Source organism: Chiroxiphia lanceolata, chromosome 7, assembly GCF_009829145.1.
Source record: "Chiroxiphia lanceolata isolate bChiLan1 chromosome 7, bChiLan1.pri, whole genome shotgun sequence".
Classification (NCBI taxonomy): domain Eukaryota; kingdom Metazoa; phylum Chordata; class Aves; order Passeriformes; family Pipridae; genus Chiroxiphia; species Chiroxiphia lanceolata.
This window is the reverse complement of record NC_045643.1, coordinates 29,367,056-29,386,125: the sequence shown is the minus strand read 5'-3', so window position 1 is coordinate 29,386,125 and position 19,070 is coordinate 29,367,056. Positions and strand designations below refer to the sequence as shown.

General features: G+C 41.2%; 1 protein-coding gene across 2 annotated transcripts in view; it reads right to left on the bottom strand.

Annotated features, from left to right (window-relative positions):
• KALRN (kalirin RhoGEF kinase) overlaps positions 1-19,070 on the bottom strand; it is a 506,307-nt gene that overhangs the window by 459,752 nt on the left and 27,485 nt on the right. The gene's annotated exons all lie outside the window — the stretch shown is intronic.

Below are 19,070 nucleotides of genomic sequence, written 5' to 3'. Positions count from 1 at the left end.
ATTATAGGTGGCATATTTAGAGTTCAATACAGCACGATGACATTTAAATCGGTACGTAAGCAATGTCAGCTACAAAAATAAACCCACCTGGTCCAAAATCAGAGACCAGCAAAAGCTTCAGAGTACCTAATTCACTTGCCAAATTAAGCTTCTAATTTTGTATACAGATTACTCAAATAAAACCTTGCAGATTTTCTCAAATGTGTTTCTGCTTAGAATAATTTGCCAAGAAATACTCATACAGTGAGTCAAGGCAGGAAAAAAATGCTTCTGTGCTGTCTTTAAAGCCCAGTTTGCACAGGACACACAAAGAGCCACAAGCAGAAACACAGTGTCCACATCCACAGGATTCATGTGCCCCTGGGTCCCAAGAAGCTACTTCTGTTTTTTGAGACAGGACTTGCTGTGCTCTCTTGAGACCTGTGAGAATACACATGCACGTCTCACCTTTATTCATCCTACTAACTCTTTTCTTTTTATTCTCATACTTACCACAGGGAAAAAAAAATTAAGTCACAAAGATAATATAATAAGCATCATTCTGGAGAACATCCATGCTGGGGCACTATACCTGTCCTGCCCTAAATCTAACCCCAGGAAGGACTGATATAACCAGAGGAACCTCACAGAGGGGCTGGGCAATAAGACCCAGGTACCTGACAAGTGATGCTTCTCCAGGATGCTCTTCCAGCAAACAGTTGTTTAAGAGTTTTCTCTGAAACAAATTCTAATTAAACTGTTTCACAAACTATTTTTGCTGGAGTTCCTTAAATCCCTCTCTGAATCCATTTAAAACCCTACAACTCAGGTCAGCACCTTCATGTGTCCCAAGAAGGGAAGAGTGTGGGGGCTGCCCAAGCTGCTGCAGGTGAGCAGGCCCCGTGTTGCCCTAGGAAGATTATTATTTCCATGAGTTACACCCATTTGGCACTCCCTGTGGGAGGCTGTAATTCAGAACAGCACTTCTGCACTAGCCTGAAGGTAAGATATGTTATGGACTGACCACAGAGTAAACATTAATTATATCACTCAATATAGCTGGTATTCATGGATCAGGACAGGAAGTCCTTCTCCCAAAATAGACAGGCTTGGTGCAGACTCTGAAGAACAGCACAAAATCCAGAGCAATGACAGTTTGCCTAGTATATGTCTACATAAGATAAATCTCACTGATCCTCATTTATCCCTCCACATGCTCTTTGGGACTGTGTTTTCTCCCTGATGCAGGCAACTTGTTCCTGCAGTACCAATACAGCACACACTTCTATGAAGTAAAATCTCTTCCTGGGGGAAATACAAAGTCTCATGGGCAATACCTTTTCACCTCCCCACACCTGCAGTGCCACAAACCACTGCTATAGCACACCCCAAATGCTTCTCCCTAACAAAGAACCTGCAGACTTTTCCTGAAGCACGTGACAATGGTAAAGCCCTTCTGTGACAAGCTGGTAAAATCTAGTCTTACTACAAACACTGCATCTTAATTCTGATTTACTCTAACAAGAAGCAATCCACACATATTATAGCCTGTTTAGTAATGCCACTGAAAAGCCAGTCCAGATGACGGCACTTGCCTTTTCAGTGGGTTTGTGTTTGAACTTCAGTGGTAGTATTCAGCATAGAAAGAAAGAGAAGAAGTTTTAAAAGATAAGGAAGCAGGATTTCTCTGGACAATTGGCAACAGAGGAGTTACTGGCATTCAAATGTGTGCTCCAGGCAAGAGCTGACTTTCTGACACTGTGCCCCAAACCATGTTGTTCTTATAATAAAATCATTCAGGCATCAGTCGTGAGGTGGAAGATTACACTGAAATAGTACTCCCCACACTGTATCTTTTTCATTTGCATCATTTACTGCTGGGCATCTGAAAAGAAAGGATGGCTTATATAAGAGACTTACCCAGGTCTGGAAATGTTTTCCATTTCTCCTCCAACACAAAATCTTTTTTCTTATAAAGGGAAAGCCAATGTTTTTTCAAAGCTGGACTATACAAATTCAGACATTTCCTCTTTCTGGTTGAAGTATTTTGTAAGCATAAGAGCAGTTATCAATTTAGCCCCATGTTCAAGTTGAGAATCACAAATATTCTCTTAGATATTAATGAAAAAACAATATCTATGGAAAGGGAAGGGCTCCAGAATGATCTTCTTTGCCCACCTGTAATGACAGGTAGGGACCCTCTAAATTTAGTAATTGCAGGAATGACACGGGACATTACAAACCTATTTCTCCTGCCGACACAAATGGCTGCACATTTGAGGCTGTGTTTGAAGAGGATGCCTTGGGTTCCACCACTGGTGTGGCTACCACTGCCCAGCTGTGATGGCACCGAAACTAGAACTGGGCTTTGGGAGGCACCTGATGGCACAGGAACCTATCTGAGAGCTGATGCTGATGAATGAACATCAGAGCATAGGAGAGATTCAGTAAGTAACTAATCCACCCTTCTCAGCCACTGAACTGTCTGCATTTGGGTATCAGTCCCCTTCATTGAGCACAGTTACTTATTATTTCAAAGGTGGCCAGCTCCATCTCAGTTCCTTCCTCAAGCACTCTGCAAGATTGTATTAAAGTGTTTACTGGGACTGAAAAACATCAGTGGAGATTTACTAAGGTTTCTTAAGTCTATTTGCAGCTCAGCCCTCCCTGTTGATATGAACCATCAGTTTTGTGTGCAGGCCATGGGTCCTCTAGAGTCAGGCTGAAATTTCCAAGAAAGCCAGAAGAAGGTAAACTAGCACTGAGTTCTTACTGAAAATGAAGAAAGATGGATAACCAGAGCCTTGCAAATCCCAGTTAGGATCTGTGCCCTCAAGAAGCCCAACCAAGGGCAGCCACTGCTGATGGGACACAGGTACCCACTGGCACAACGTGCTGCACTGCCCTGACTGGTGCTGTAGGAACTGGAACTGCAGCTCCAAGACTGTGCAAGACAAATATAAAAGAACGGATTCAGGCAGGGGCAAAGGGATGCCTTAGGTTTCCCTCTTAAATAAAAACCTGCTGAGAAGCAGTGTGCAGATGTATAGTATAATGAGTAAATAAATACTTTGTCCTTCAAGGGTTATTTTCTCCCCTCGAAGGTCAGCTGGTGACCAAAATTTCTTGATCCTCTCCTGAAGTTATCCTTAATCTTAAAATGCTTCAGAAAGGTACAGACAGCAGGAGTGTCACCTGCCAGCCTTTAGGGCTTTATAGCACAATTTCCATTCCTCACAATTTGTATGCCTTGCACATTAAGATGTAGATTTCCTCCTTATAGGTGAGGTTCACACCTCTCATCCCACATATGATGAAATGAACAGTTTCTGTTGTAACAAGACCCTGAATGAGACTGTTCATACAGACCATAATACCAGCAAAACAACTGTGTGTGCCAATGTGATCTCTACCTCTCTCCTGTCTGTGGGTTTTGGATAGGACCCAATCCATGCCAAATTTAGCTATTGGTTACAATACCTGTGAGGAACGTTTGGTGAATGACTAGAAGTTACAGTTCAGATTTGCATTTTTAATCATGACAAAATGAAACCAGTAAGTTTCCAATGTAATAGCTTTAAAGTTATCCAAGAAGAAATTATTATTAAGAATCCAAGTTTCTACACAGGCCATTGCGCCTGTTATGCGCCAGAGAAGTTATTCCAAAAAAGGAAAATACATTTTGCATTAGTGATAAATTCACTACAAAATATTTTCAGTAAGTTATTATTAATAGCATGTTCCCCACTTAGGACTCAAGTGCCATCAAATAAAAATATGCTGCTGTTGCCAATTGGAAAACTAGCTCCATATGTGTTTATTGGAGTTATAAGAGCATCGTGTCCAGGTGTAGAGGTTATAATTTTGGCAAGAAAAGGCCTGCTACTTCTGGAGGTACCTAACCAACATAAGCACAGCTTGGTGTGCTGTCCCCCCTGATGCCAGGCCACATGGAGAGGACTGTGAGCCTCAGCTGCAGCAGTTAAAGCAGTAAAGCACAGATTTCAAAAGGCGTTTCCAGATGTGACTCATTAATTTAAGAGTTTACTCATGGACAGTTATCAAAATACTTAAGAGGCTACAGCACTCACTCCATAACCTGCGTCCACACAATCTACTTCATGTTCTCATAAGTCTTTACTTATGAGACTTTGTCTACTGAAAATCAATGGAAAATAAAAGTCTAATATTCTGATGAATCTGGACCCTAAATTCTTATTCATTTCTATAGAGACCTAGGAGCATAAAATAAAAGTTAGGCCCTTAAATACATGCTCAAATCTGGATGCCAGGCAGCAAGCACCTGTATAGGTCCTGGGAAAGATCTTAGACCCTCCTTGAGGCTTTTGGTGTCACCAAATAATAAATTAATAAAATTATCAGAATTATAACTTTGCCTGCTGTCATTAGCTCATATGGGATTGATCTCAAACACCAGGAATGCAACAGCACTGAAACCATCACGGAAAGGGGGAGAGAAAAATCAAGTCAATTCTTCAAAATATGGCAAGAACCTGGGGAGTATGTTATGCTAACACATGACACGACATTATTCATGCAAATGATAGAAAGAAGTGAGGCTGGAAAGAGCAGTTCCCCAGTGTGCAATACTTTTTTGGTTAGTTCAAACTATAGATGATATAGCGAACTACTGCAGGAAAAGAGATGCTGTGAGGCCAGCCTCTCATGAGCTGGTATAGTACCAAGTCTTCCCCAACAGATTAAAGAGACCATAAAGGCTTTCTTCCAAATTCCCAATCACTTTTTTTTAAAGTAAAATTAAAAAAAAAACCAACAACAACAAAAACTTAAATCACAGGTTTTCAGATCCTCTCTATTTAATCACCATAAATGTCACTGAAATATCAGACACGATACCTGCATGACAAGAGGGAATCAATTTTGCCTCTTTCCCCAGAGTCTCTTCGGTTTTCAGTTTCATTTGTCACGCTGGTATCAACTTTCTCCTGGCCAGATGATGTTATAATTAAACACCCTGAGATTCTCAAGCCCTCATGATGCCCAGCTCTCTTTCCTTCCCATCTAGCAGCTCAAGCACAGGCCTGGCATCAGAGCAGGACATACAGTTGATGCTGGGAGCCTGGCACAGGTGCTGGGCACAATTCCCGCCACGCCATCAGAGGGGTGCATGTCTCCTCCCAAAATATCCACTTCATTAGAACACATTCATGATGGCAATCACTAGGACACAATCTGGTTCAGTGTTTAATAACTCCGTCATTGTGCTGTGAATGTGCTCTGGTCATTTACATCTAACATGAGTGGGAGCATGATTTCAGCATTGCAGCTCTAATGATGCCCATTTGTGACACTTTCCTGATGCTGATAGCTGATGGTAAAGTTTTGGGAAAAAAAATTCTTGCTATATGTTACAAGATCTGAACAGAGTTACTCTTCTGCCTTTAATATTATGCCCTTTGACAGTTATAGTTTACCAACAATAGCTTCAGAGACAACATTTTGACTGATACTTTGTCATGTTTTTATCCTCACAAGGTGTAAGAAGGCATGTAATTCAGATTTGGCAGGTAATCATTCAGCAAATCATACTGCTAGCCAAGAACAAACAAGGAACATTATGCCAGTGAATCTCATCCATTACAAGAAGAAGCAAGGATGTGTTACACTGGGTAGTTTTTGCAGTAAATTTGCAGCAGTGAAAGTGAGGAATTTGAGGCCCATCGAGAGAGGCTCTTACATTAAAGAACTGAAACATCCAAAAGATCATCATGCCTTGTGCACACAGCTCCACCAAAATCATACAGATCCCTGATCAGAAGTGCAAATTGGGAGTCCAACCTGAAAAGCCCTTCCAGTGACACATGCCAGGAACTGTTAATCGTTAAATGAACAACTGCTGGACTTGTTAATTTCTGTTATGATGAAAGGGATCTCATCTTCAAATGAACTTCTTTATCCACAGTTTAACAAACAAAACAAACCTCTGAGCATTGCAGCACTAGGTGTAATCAACCCATCAGACAGCATTAAGTTAAAACAATGGCTCAGATATCACTAAGCCTCTTATAGGAGTTCAGTCAAATCCAGACTTATTTGGATTACGTGGCAGTTTGGGAAATACAGTAGTAGAGGATCATTTTCTTTCCAATCAAACTCAAAGAATATGAATTTTTTTCTTCTCTTACAAGCAAAAAAAAAAAAAAAAAATTGCTCAATTGAACCAACTTGTAGCCAACCTGGAAGCTTAGTGACTCTGCCAAGCCACATCTGAATAATGGTCCTTGTCACCCGCTCCTGAGGCTGGGAGCACTCAAGAGGCAACAGAAGCCACTTATTTCAGAAAAGTGTACACCTTGTCTTGTTCAGCAATAGCCCACTTCGGCCCCGATACTGGGGTCTGGAAGCTGGAAACTATATGATAAGGAAAAGCATTGATGAGACTTGAAGGAAGTCTTGTCATAGTCTTCTGTGCTTTCAGTATGGTTCATTTACTCACAAATGTTCAGGGCTGGTACAGGAAGTCCATCAAAAAGAAAGAGAGAATGGTAAGCCCAACCATCCCAGAGAGCTGGGGGCTCAGCATCTGGCTCAAAGTCCTGGATACTGGGCATGCACATGTGTAAAGCAGACCCGGAGCCTTACGCAAGCATAAGCAACAAACACGTTGATTTCCATTTATGTCAACGAGGGCTGCAGAGATCCAGCATGCCTGAAAGTAGGCATGTGTTAAAGAGACATCCATATATGGATTGAAATGTCAAAGTTTTTTAGAGTCCTGCATTGCAAATATTGGCCCTTTCTCCTCAGAACTGTTAGCACCCGATAACTCTTTAGATTGAAGCAAGAGATTTCTCTTTTACTTCATTCTTGTAACAATGTAGCATTGCTGGCTTCAAACAAATTATAATAAGAGTAAATCCAAGTGTTAACAGTGAGAATTTAGGCCCTAAAATTATATTTAGTAACTAAACACCGCTGAAGTAAATAAAGCAGAATACTTGCCTAAGAGAGCAACTTAACCAGCACTGTCTGTGCTTTTGCTGGGCTGTAAAGACAAACTTGAGGATGTTGTGACAAAACTCAGCTTGAAGCTATTAATTTTTCAAACATACTGTGACGTTCATCTGAAAGCTGTGAATTAGGAGATGGAAAGTATTCCTGAATTTCAGATTTCATCACATATTTTCACGGTGGGTGAAAAAAAAGTTTTGCTTTCCTCATCAGAGGACTGTTGTGTCTTCAGGAAGAGCTTTGCTTTTGTTCAGGATTGCCATCTTCCTGTGTGGTGTTGTTCAGCCCCGCACTGGGACTCTGTACAATGGGACTACATGGTTTGTACAACTGTTAAGAACCACTACAGCAAGACACTGAGATTAAAAGTAAAGCAGTACTGCTGCAAACTTCACCTCAAGTTGCAAGGCAAATTCTTTTTATTTCTGGTTCATGCATCGTCAGTAACAATACAAGTCCTCCCAGGTCCAGTGTTGTGTAAATCCATTACTCATTAATTATGTCTCCTGTGTCATCTGGCCAACACTATTTCCTTCTCTGGGTTGTACATGTGTCACTGGGAGCATACTTTGAAGACAATGAGTTTGTAAATTTGAAGACAATGAGTTTATACACGTGGCTTTGCAAGATAAATGCAGGTAAGAGTAGTTCTGACAGTGTAGAAACAAGGAAAACTTTCAGGATTTTTGGCTGGAATGGTGGTAGGCCTGTAGAGCAGAGTAACAAACTCCAAGACCTGACTTTCACTACGTGCACTGCGCAGATCTCCAGGGCAAGACCAGTGTATGTAATTTCTTTACAAAGGGATGTATTTTAATCACTGAGAATGTCATGGCCTGGAGAAAAGTAAACAAGGAAGGCTTATAGCAGCACAAAGGAGGTGTCAAAATGCCCACATAATTTTGCCTGCACACTGTGTCCGTCAGGGATGTGCTGAGGTCTTTGGTCCAGCTCACAGAGCTGTGCCAGTGCAAGAGTTTCAATCAAACCAGGACAACTGCGCTGATGGGGCTGTGGACACAGAATTTATAAATAAAAAAGGTAAAATTGCTTGACAGATTTGTGCTGGTCTTTTCCAAGGCAGGGTGAGCACAGCTGCACTGGTAGAAGTGCATCACTCAGAAAGTGACTGAGAACCTCACATCAAAAGATTCACATTTCTCCCTGCTGGCTTTCTGAGCAACGAAGCATCACCTCCAAGACCAGTTTGTCCTCAGGCCCTGCTAAGTGGGAGTGCTGGCACGACAAGTACACGTGAACAGCCCAGAGCTGCTCCCAAGGAAGTCGGTGACGAAGTTCCCAGTAATCTTGATGGAAACAGAAGCTGGCACAAAATGCTGCAAGTCTTTGCATGATCTCACTGTGACAGTACTCTGAGCAAATCAATACTTAGGTTGAATTTCATTTTGCAAATTAAATCAAAGATTCAATTGCTCTGTCTTGCAGGAATCGTCTTTGCCTTACAAGATACCACAAGGAGAAAAAGAAGTATCTCAAATGTGCCTCATAATCAGCTGCATCTATTCTAGGACCACAACCACTAAAATGCCTTAATCACACATTTAGCATTATTGCAGGGCATTAGTATAAAGTAGATTATTTGACTGATTTAATTGTGCATTTCATGTTATAGCATAGTGATTTATTTTAAATGTCTCTTTAACTTCAAACTCCCTGTGATTGCAGGGAAGTTACAATACAATACTCCCCACCCTCCCCCAGCCCCCACTGGGAAGAAGACCTGTCTGGGATTGTATGAACTCAAATGGAACTCTGGGTGTTTACTGCAGCAGACAATTTGGCCCAAAGCATGTTGTAAAGCTCAGGATGGGAGAAAGGAACAGCATGTTCCAGCCTAGAAAGCAGGTCTGAAGGACACTGAACTCCTCCTTAGTACTTAGATTAAAACAGCTGATATTGGGAGTGTCCTGAACACTCTTATTCGCTCTACCCCTGCTAGAAAATCATATGATGTGCCGGGGTGGAATGCTAATTTTAAATCACAGTGCAAGCAAACATTTTTAGAAAGAGGTCATATCTAGTGGGTTGGACACAGCACTGCTGAAAACCATTAACTTGCTGATGGAGGTGTTACCCCAGCACTGCACCCCTCCACACCTTTGGGAAGGTGTTTACCTGCCCTCATTCCTCATTTTCAAAAGGGCAATGAGATTTACTGAGTTTGATAGTCAAGATGGATTAATTACTGACCTGGTTCTTTCCTTAGTTATCTTGCAACTCTGATTTCACCATCAGTCATGGCAGAACAACATTTGTTTCATTGTTCAATCGTCAGGCCTCGGAAACCAAAATACTTTCCCCAACATTTGAAGAAAGAGAGACATAATATTAAAAATAACCTGCACCATATTTACAGCTATCTCATTTAGAGCTAGCTCTGCCCACCTGCTTCCTTCCTGCTCCCACCTCCAATAAAACACTTCATTCATCTTTACTTCCTCCAGTTCCCCATACATCATGGGTTACACTCCAGTCACTGCTTCCTCAGTTCAACTTTTAAGATCACCTATCAGCTACATTTTCAGATGACTCAGTGAACTTCACTATTCTGCTTTTTTAGAAATTGATGAGAGCTAAAGCAACTTTTGCTATTAAAAGCACAGCCAAAAAAAGAGAGAACATTTTACTTTGGAGAAAATCCATTTGGATGCAGTCACTCCCTTCTAGAAGCACAAAACCGCTTGATCCAGGAGACCTGCTAAAAAGAAACGTAATTTCTACATATAGCAGGCTGAAGAAACTTTTCCCTTGGAGATTACATCACTTTGATTGGATGCTATGTTTTCCATCCTGATCTCTCTAGTTAAGTGAAACTGTAGGGGAAACATATTACTCATTGAAAAGCTGTATCCAGAACTACTGCAAAACAGGGAGAAAAGTCCCAAAGGAAATAGAAATCACTTGAGCAAAAATCTTTCCTGATTCACCCCCACACAGCCAGGTTCAATTGAAAAGAGCTGTCTTGAGTATGTAAAGGACAAAATCCATAACATTAACTGTTAAAAATGTCAAAAACAAACCCAAAAGACAAAACAACTCCAGCATGAAGAACAAATAACTCGCTGAAGTTCACCACTAACATTACAAAACATTTATTTTTGTTTATACCATGTGCATATAAATAGCACACAGTGCAAGCACCACTTTGAGTCAATGAGAAGGTTGCGCAAAATAGCATTCAAAAATCAGGAAATACCAGAATTAAGGTTACCCAGGCAACCTTAATTTTAGCCCCCCCATGCATATGCATTTTTACAACACAGCCCTTAAATACACCATAGCATTCTACTTCTCAAATAGTATCACATACAGAAGAAAGCTCCTGACAGCAAGAGCCAACTTGTCATGTTGTACATGCTGGTGGCTTTTGCTACAGGGAGGAACCAGATTAGGATGTAATCTTTCTTATTGCAACAGTGACTTAATTTCACTCAAAATTTAGCACAAAAATGTCCCCCGGCATCCACTTGGGAAGTGAGTTTTCAGCCATTTCTAGACCTTGGAAAACAGAAAACTATTTTTATCTTGGCATAAAGTTGGATACCAAGATATTTAATATAAATATACCTGTGTGGGCAATGTAGTCTTTGCTCACAGTTAAAATTCACGTTCTCCTGTGCTAAACAGATACCATGTTTGCCCTGTAGTCAGAAAAAGACTGGGATATTGCCCTGAAGAGACTAGATGAGTTCATTGAGACAAATCTAGAACTTGTGAAGCTTTCCTAATTCCTTTTTTCAACAGGTGAAGAGAGTTTCAAGGAATAAACCAGCCCGTGTGAAACAAGTGACTATAATGGTGCATTTTAATTTCAGGAGACTTACTTCACTCCTGTTTTAACAAGGATCTCAGATATTTCTGAAATGCCAATAAGAAAAACACCAATTAATTGTGTTATTTATCTTATTAGCAGTTCATGCCACAGCACATTGAATCATTCAGCATCAGGACAGCTTTCCTGAGAAGGCAAACTGTTATTCACAGAAGCAGGTAAGCCAAACAGAAATGGTGTAAGTGGCTTCTACTCCCGAATGATAACAGGTACTGTAATTCCCCAACACACAAAACTCTGTTCCTCCTCCTGCTGCCGTCTGACAGCAAGGGGCAGATAGTGCTCCAGCTGAAATCAGTTTGAAAATTCCTTCAATCCCATCAGAATTGATCCAAAATTACTCCAGCACAGAATAGGATAGTGCACTTGGGAGCACTGAACCTGGATTAAAGAGACTTGGCTGCACTCCTCATCCTTGCCCGCCACTCCAAGAAAGTTTTATCCTGTATTCTTTCTGCACATCCCTCTTTCTTTGCCTGCCAGCTTCCCCTTATCTTCCTGTTTACATTGCAAGCTCTTTGTGGCAGGTTTCCCCTCCAGGAACCTGTTTGTACAGTGCACAGCATAGTAAAGCTCAGTCATGGTCTCTGGGTACACGCAGAATAAAAATAATAAAGAAAAACCTAGCAATAAGAAAAAAAGGCAACTAAAGCAAAGACCTTGACTTGTGCAAAATAATCCATGGCTTGGATAGGCATAGCTTGGGACAGATTCTTTCCTACTCCTATTAAGTTGATGGCAAAGCTCCCATTAGCTTTAACAAGAGCAGGATCACACCCAGCCTGTGTACACTGAAAACTTTCAAAAGGCCAAAAACTGTCTAGCTTGAATGACATACAGCATTTCAGTTCCTATGGAAATTTCAAATTCCTACAGAGTGTAGGATGCAGTCAGTCCTGAGCCGCGAGATATATCCATTTCCGACCATGGAGGCTCCTCAAGACACAGGCACCTCAGAAGCACTGGATCCTTTATAAGAAACTTCAGTCATCCAGCCAATAATACAACAAAAATAATATTTTCCATTCTCACACATTGCTAAGTTGTAAACTGTTACTTAGATACTTGCACATGGAGCTTATGAGAAACACATGTAAAATCCTGACAAGCTAACCCTGTCTATACCTTTACACAAAATAACTACTGAAAGGACCAATTTTCAAAAGATGCCTGTTGGGACTGTCAAGTATGCAGTGTGCCAAAGTCATCATCAAGCAGCACGCTTCAGATGCTGCTCTGCTTTCCCTGAGATGCATCCCATCACCTGAAACATCCCTTGCTAGTTTCCCAGGGCAGGTATCACCCTGATGTTTGCCATCAAATGTCTCCAAAGACTCACTAAGAGCTTTTTGAGCTTTCCCAGTAAAAGGAGGGAAAATTTTCAGGTTTGAGACAACTCCTCCTAGTATCCCCTCTCTGGTTTAAGTCATTACTGGGTGAGCACCACATCTTTTCAATGTTCAGTGGGACATGACAAAGACCTTCCTACTCAGCTCAGAATATGCGAGACCTGATAAACAACTCTACATTTGCAAATCAGGCAGAAGACTGTCACATCATTCTCGTGGGCTACATAACATTATTTCACTTATAACACCAAAATAAGGAAAAGTCAGCACAATAAGGACTTTCTGTTGCTAAAACCTGGAATTCTGAAACACAGTACAAATGCATCTGCTTGAACTAGCTGCAGAGTTGGTGGTGGTGGGAATTGTGCTGTTTTGATTTAAAAGCTTCAACACAACACTGTATGAATGGATCTCAGTCACAGCAATGGTGACAATGCATTAATGACATTACTCCATCACTCTCTTACCACCTATGAAGTGTATGGGAACAAGTAAATGGGTACTCGTTTTCAATTATTTTCTCCTACTGTATCTTTTCTGTATCATGTCATGATGTCCCTTGGTTAACTTGACCTTTGTACTTTCCAACACAGTGAACAAAGAAGTGCATTCAAAATTGGGTTTGTACTTCTTGTAGTGATTCCTCAATGTGACTAAGCTGGTTTGTATCAATTCTAGGATGACAGAAAGCTGCTTTTCCCTGCTTAGATACACATATTCATTGAAAGTGCACTCCCTTCAGCTTTGCACTGTTATGTGATTTTAATCCCCAGAGCAGTAAATGTGGCTCTAATATATCACTCAGTACTTTACCTGATAAAACTGGATTCATTATAGATGAGCAGTATTGAAAGAGAATAAAATGTGGGGCTGGAGAGCCTGGGTTTACTCAGCAAGAAATTTCCATTTTTTAAATCCACAAAATGTGTCTCCTTACCTAAAATTAGACCAAAATATAAGACTTTCACTTCCAGTCTTCATATATTTCCTACTTTTAGCTACAGCTTGCTAAGACTAAAAAAGTGCTATAAAACTTATTCTCTAGGCAACACTGTTTCTCCAGAATTATGATCAGAAGAGTAGCTTTTTTTTATGTCATTTTAAAGGATCTGATAAACTGCCATTTAGACCTCTACAACACCTGGTATAACCATCTAGCCCGCACACAAGCTGGCTTGGCATTCCCTGTATTTTTAGAGAAATTCAATGTCTCAGCCCATTTTACAAGTCATTTGTTTATTTATTTGTTTAATTACTAGTGTGCAGGTAAGAAATATTCTGAGAAAACAACTGTGCTCTGCAAGAACTGATAGATGTGCAAATGGAAGTGTCTCTTTTGTTGAATATAAATAATAATTTTAGCATGAAACCAGCAGCATAATGTCCCTACTGAATTTAGGATACAATTAGAAGAACTGTGTTGTCTTGGACCTTTAGTAAATATTCTTTGAAGATTTCTGAGGCCCTTTGCAAGCTGAATCTGTTTAAATCAGCAGTTATAAACATAAATGCCTAATGAGGCTGCTGAACAAACTGCACTTTGACTAACTCTAAATTAAAAATTGAAGCTGGGAGTTGACAAACTGAGTATTAAGTTTATTATACACACAGAAAAATAAAAAAGTGGGTACCTCCCTCACCTTGTTTTTAGAATTATGCACCAGTGCAATAGTGAACAAGAAATTTCATCCATCACTCTCCAAAAGAGCAATCTGAAATTAAAACTTGGAGAGTTTCAGTCCCAGCTCTTTAGACATGTAGGTGATCTTCAACTGTTAAAGACCTCCAAAGCTATGACTGTTAGAAAGGACAGATGTGCTCGGGATACAGAGAAACTCTCTACAGGGCAACAAAGAAAAGGAAAGAAAAGTGAGGGAAATCTCAGTGGTGTCATCTTGAGGGATGGATGAAGACAATGGCTTTAAGTGGAATCTCAGAACCTCACTCATATGCACCAAATATGAGTCGGACAAGCTTAAGGGGACATCCAACTTGTTATTCCCTAAAAGCTAAGTTTTTATTTCCCGAGACTAGTGTGTAGCTCTCTGGAGCTCACTGTCTCCTATCTACACAACAACTGTTTAGAACTATGTGTTCCTAATGCCAGCATTCAGGAAATACAGATACTACCCAAACACCTTGGGTTTTTAAAAGATGCAACCACAGAACATAGCTTATCCTAGTGAACTGTTCACCTTCATCTTTCCCATCTCATCCATTTAGTGAGCTCAACACTTGATGGTGTAGACTGTCACACACCACCTGAATGACCAACATAGCCAGATTTGATTGAGGCCTCAAATTATTTGCCATAAATAAATAAATCAAGTACCTCTACTTGCCATCAAACCACAAGGGTAACAACTTCACTATCAGTGAGGGTCTCAAGGAGTTCTACTTTCCTTTGGAGGACAAAGGGGTGAGTAAGCTCCTGGAGGAGTCTGGGCAGTCCACTGATGTTAATCGAGCAGAATGAAGGCTTGGTGCCCAAAACCTGGTTTTCTGGACTGCCTGGCAGATGCTCATAAGTGTTAATATTATTACTGTAGTGTTTCTCCTGTTTTCTTTGTAATCCAACAAAGCAGGCTCAGGCTCTTATGATCTGCACCCATATATCAGGTATGATTCCATGATCTTTCTGTTGCCAAAACAGGCAGATATATTCCCTTCAGTTCTCGATTCCATCAAACTCAGGCAGCTTCTCTGACCATTACCCCCACCAAGCCTGTCTGAGGTTACTGCATGGGTGACAGTGGAGTTATTTCACCTTGCACAGCCAGCAACTTTCTGCTTGCTTGAGGCAACAGGGGGGAGCTTAAGGGAGCCAGGTCGACCAGCTTCTCACTGTTTTCTTGGTTGCAATCCAACCCATTAACAGGCTAGCAACCCCTCAGAGGCTGCAGCTCTGTGAAAGTCTTTTCCTGTCCTCCTTTACTACTTATTCAGAGAGTATCAGACAAAATGCTCAAGCAAAACTTGGACTATTCATACACAGGGTCTAATTTTTATTACAAGAGGCTGTGGTGGGAGAAAGGAGGTTCTGAAGTTAAGCAGGAGAAAACTGGATCCATTTCTGTTCTCCCACCACTGTCAAATCCTAGCATTTCATCCACCTCTCCATGCTTCAGTACCATCTGCAAAACAGAGATGCTAATAATCCCCACGTCTCACAGCTGTTCCATGAATTAACTCGCCAGGGCTCAGCGGTGTTTCGGTGCTGACGGGCGCTAACAGGACACCACAGCATCACCTCTTTTCTTTGTCAGCTTATTAATTACTGCACGTGTTCTCCAGGTATTGCAACTGGGTATGTTTGAATTGCTGAAATACACAAATAAATGAGAGCAAATAATCTTTCCCTGCCTATAAATCAACCATCTGTTGCATTCTTCGATATGACAAAACTTTTAATCAATATATAATTTTCACCCTGTTTTAATGAGTGTTGCTGTATCACTGCCTACTGCTGTGTGCAGTTATGTCTCCTGTTGGGCTGATATTAAACAGTTCTGTAGTGGGAGATGATGCCAGCCCAAAGCCTTCATCTTTCAGCTGTACCCGATAAGCCTGCACACATAAAGTGCATGTTTATATCACTTTTCCACTCAGCTTCCTAAATGGGACACAGCAACAGTCTGATAACCATAGCAGATCCTAAAAATTAAAAAGCAATCATGGTAGTTTTTGCAGAAATTTTTCATGGAATAACCAAGGAAGTTCTCATTAAGATTGTTTTAGACTAAACGGACTTCTCTCACACTGTATGGGCTGTTGGGATTTAAGGATCACATTAAACAAATAATTAAGTGGGAGACATCCAAGGAATAGTTAACTTTTGAGAGAAGAGGATTTGGGATGGTTCTCTTCCTTCTGGGTCAGCAATAACAAGAGCTGAGAAGAAAAAAGCTGTTGCCTAATGCTGGATTTTAGTATTTAAAAACCTGGTTTTCTTCCAAAAGAAAAATGGGGCCCTAGTGGCTTGGCAACCTTTTCCTGAGCCACAGACCCTGTGATGCCAAGATCCTTGGCCCCACAGCGGTTTGCATGCCCTGGCACCACGTACCCTCCCAAGAGAGCATTGCCAACCCCATCCATGGTGGCTCCCAGAGCTGGCAGGGTCCACAACAGGGACCCTGGGAACAGCCCAACTTCTCTCACAATTCCAGCAATATCAAACCATGTCAGCAAAATATGCAGTTCCTTTCCAAGCAAGAAATCCAGTGAAAGAAGTTTCTCTTATCAGCCTCAATGTAAATCTCACATTTCGGGATAGTGTGGGGTAAAGTGAGATCACATGATCTCAAGTAAGATCAGTTTTGTGACCGCATGTGGTCTCCTTGCAACTTGTGCAAAAACAGCCTTTGCAGTCCAGTTTGGATCATACTCTGCTTCAAAGAAAGTGTGACTGGAGATTTAAGAATTCGGAAAAAACAGAACTGGTTTTTACTGTTAAGGGGGGGGGGGGGGGGAACAAAAAAATCCCAACCAAACCCAACAAAAACCACCCATAAAAAAACCATAGAAAAGCCACAGTCAACAAAGAACAACCACCAAATAAATATCATTTCCATATTTCCATATCATCACTTTGTAGGAATGTGATTTAAAATTTAAATTCTAACTTTCCTTTTGCAGCCTCCCAGTCCAGTCCAGAGCAGCAGAGAGAGAAAGCACTGCAGAGCAAGAACATGCTTTTTGAGCCCTGGCACTCTGGAGGATGGGCAGCACTGCAGATCTGATGAGAGGGACAGAGATGAGCAGCCCCTCATTCTGTGCCTGGCCTCTTGTAACCTTCGGTTCTATTTTTTGGTCCTCAATTGGTTTAAAATGCACTGTGTGAGTTGGTATGAAGGCAAAATTACAGACAGGAGCAATTAGTCAGCTCATGTAAACTGCCAGAGGTTATTTTGTAGGGGCACAACAGTGAATAAACTGCAATGGACGGAACTGGATGAAGGACGAAGTAGATGTAGGCTCACTGGACCACTAAATATGAAATAAAGCTCAAACATTTCAGCTGCCTTCCCATCAGTACCCCAATTGTTGATACCACGATCTCAGGACTGGGAGGATCCAGGTCTGGAGGGCAGCTTGGCACCAGTTGAGGCTGGTGCTGGTCCTGGACAGAGCAGAACCCCATGGGCACATGCTGAGCCTTCTCTTTCCTGGTGCAGCCACAGTGCTTGGGGCTGTGACTCACAACACCCAGATCATCTCCTGAGCGAGCTGGCTCACTCCACATGCATCAGGACGGTGCAGCAACAGGGAGGCCACATAAAATCCCCCACTTCACACACAGATAAACAAAGCCCAGATGGCCCTGGGGAGAGGTAGAGGGAAGCCTCACTGTATGTGCACACTTCATAATTTGGGGAAAACTCACAGATAGCAGGGCACAGAGCTTTGCTACATCAGCAGACAGATGTGAATTTGAGTAAGCCTCCAATAGTGCTGCTACAGTACTGCTTTTAATGTCTGCTAGAACAGCAATGGAAGAAAGGATCAGGTGACTAGAGGAAAAGGGAATTTTTGGTGGTTGGAACAGACCAGTCTGGTTCAGTAAATCATTGATCTCAGTTTCTCTCTGCTGCAGAGTGGTCTAAGCTTACCAAAGGCAGTGACAAAGCTCTCACTGACTTAACCGAAAGAAGGATTACTGAAAACAGCTACACTAGAGGTGTCAGGAACCCGAATTCTAACAGTTTAATAACCTACAAAGGTCTTGCTTCTTCTTTAAAGGGTGATAAACTTTTACAGCATTGACATTTTAGTTGAAGTCACTCCATGAAGAACAAATTGGGGCCAAACAAACAGCCTAAGACACACTGTTTAATACTTGCCAGAGCTGCATTTATCAGTCTAAGCTCCTAATTGCACTGTTTAGAGAAAACATATTTTTCCTTCTCAGATTTTCTCTGCTCGAGGCTGCATGTCTGAGACATTAAGTGAACTACTCTATCAGAACACCTGATCACCAAACTAAGCAATAAAAGCAACCATGGAAAACAAAAGTCACAGAAAACTGACCTTTAGTTGCTACCACAGCCTTATTTGGTGTGGAAGCTCAAACATGCCATTGTTAATGAATCAGACTAGAAATAGTTCTATCTCTTGGGTTGTTCAGAACAGACAAAACTACCTTGTTGTTTGTGCTGCATGAGCACCACCACAGGCTGCTCTATGTTCATAGACATACAGCTCCCATCGTGGACATAAGGATGCTCCAGGTAAACACCAGTATAAGTTGTGATACGTGTCGTACACTCTGAAAGCTACAGCCATCTCAGACACCTATTTCACATTCCTGGACAAATTACTTCATTTGCAGATGCCCAAGAGAGCTACGTTACAGCTCTTTTCCAAAATGCAGTCTCAACTCATATCCAAGTCCAAAATGTACTTATATATCTAATATTAGGAACTGCATCTGAATCTTTTAACATAAGCATCCATAAAGCTCAGGTATCAAAATAATTTTCACAATGATGGAGAAGACAAGACCCTTATGTATTGCTTACAAATTGCAGTATTTGATACTTATAACAACTGGGTTGCTTTAGATACTCAGTAGTGCTGGTTTGGGATTTTTGTTTGTTTGTTTGTGAACTGGTGATACTTAGAATATTAGTTACTAAAGGCTCAGCAACACAGTGAATTTGTCAGCATATGTACACTTCAGCAGCCTAATGACTGAAGCAATGAGGTTTCACATTTTAAAGGTGTTCAGATGTCATCAACTCCTGTTGTTCTAAAGGATAAAAGATAGATAACCATAAATTTCTGCATTAGCTGAGGGAATACTCTAGGTAAAGTAGAAATTAATCTTCAGAAAACCAACAACAAAATATCTCACCCAAGGCACAATATAAATTGATGCCAAATCACAACCAAGGGCA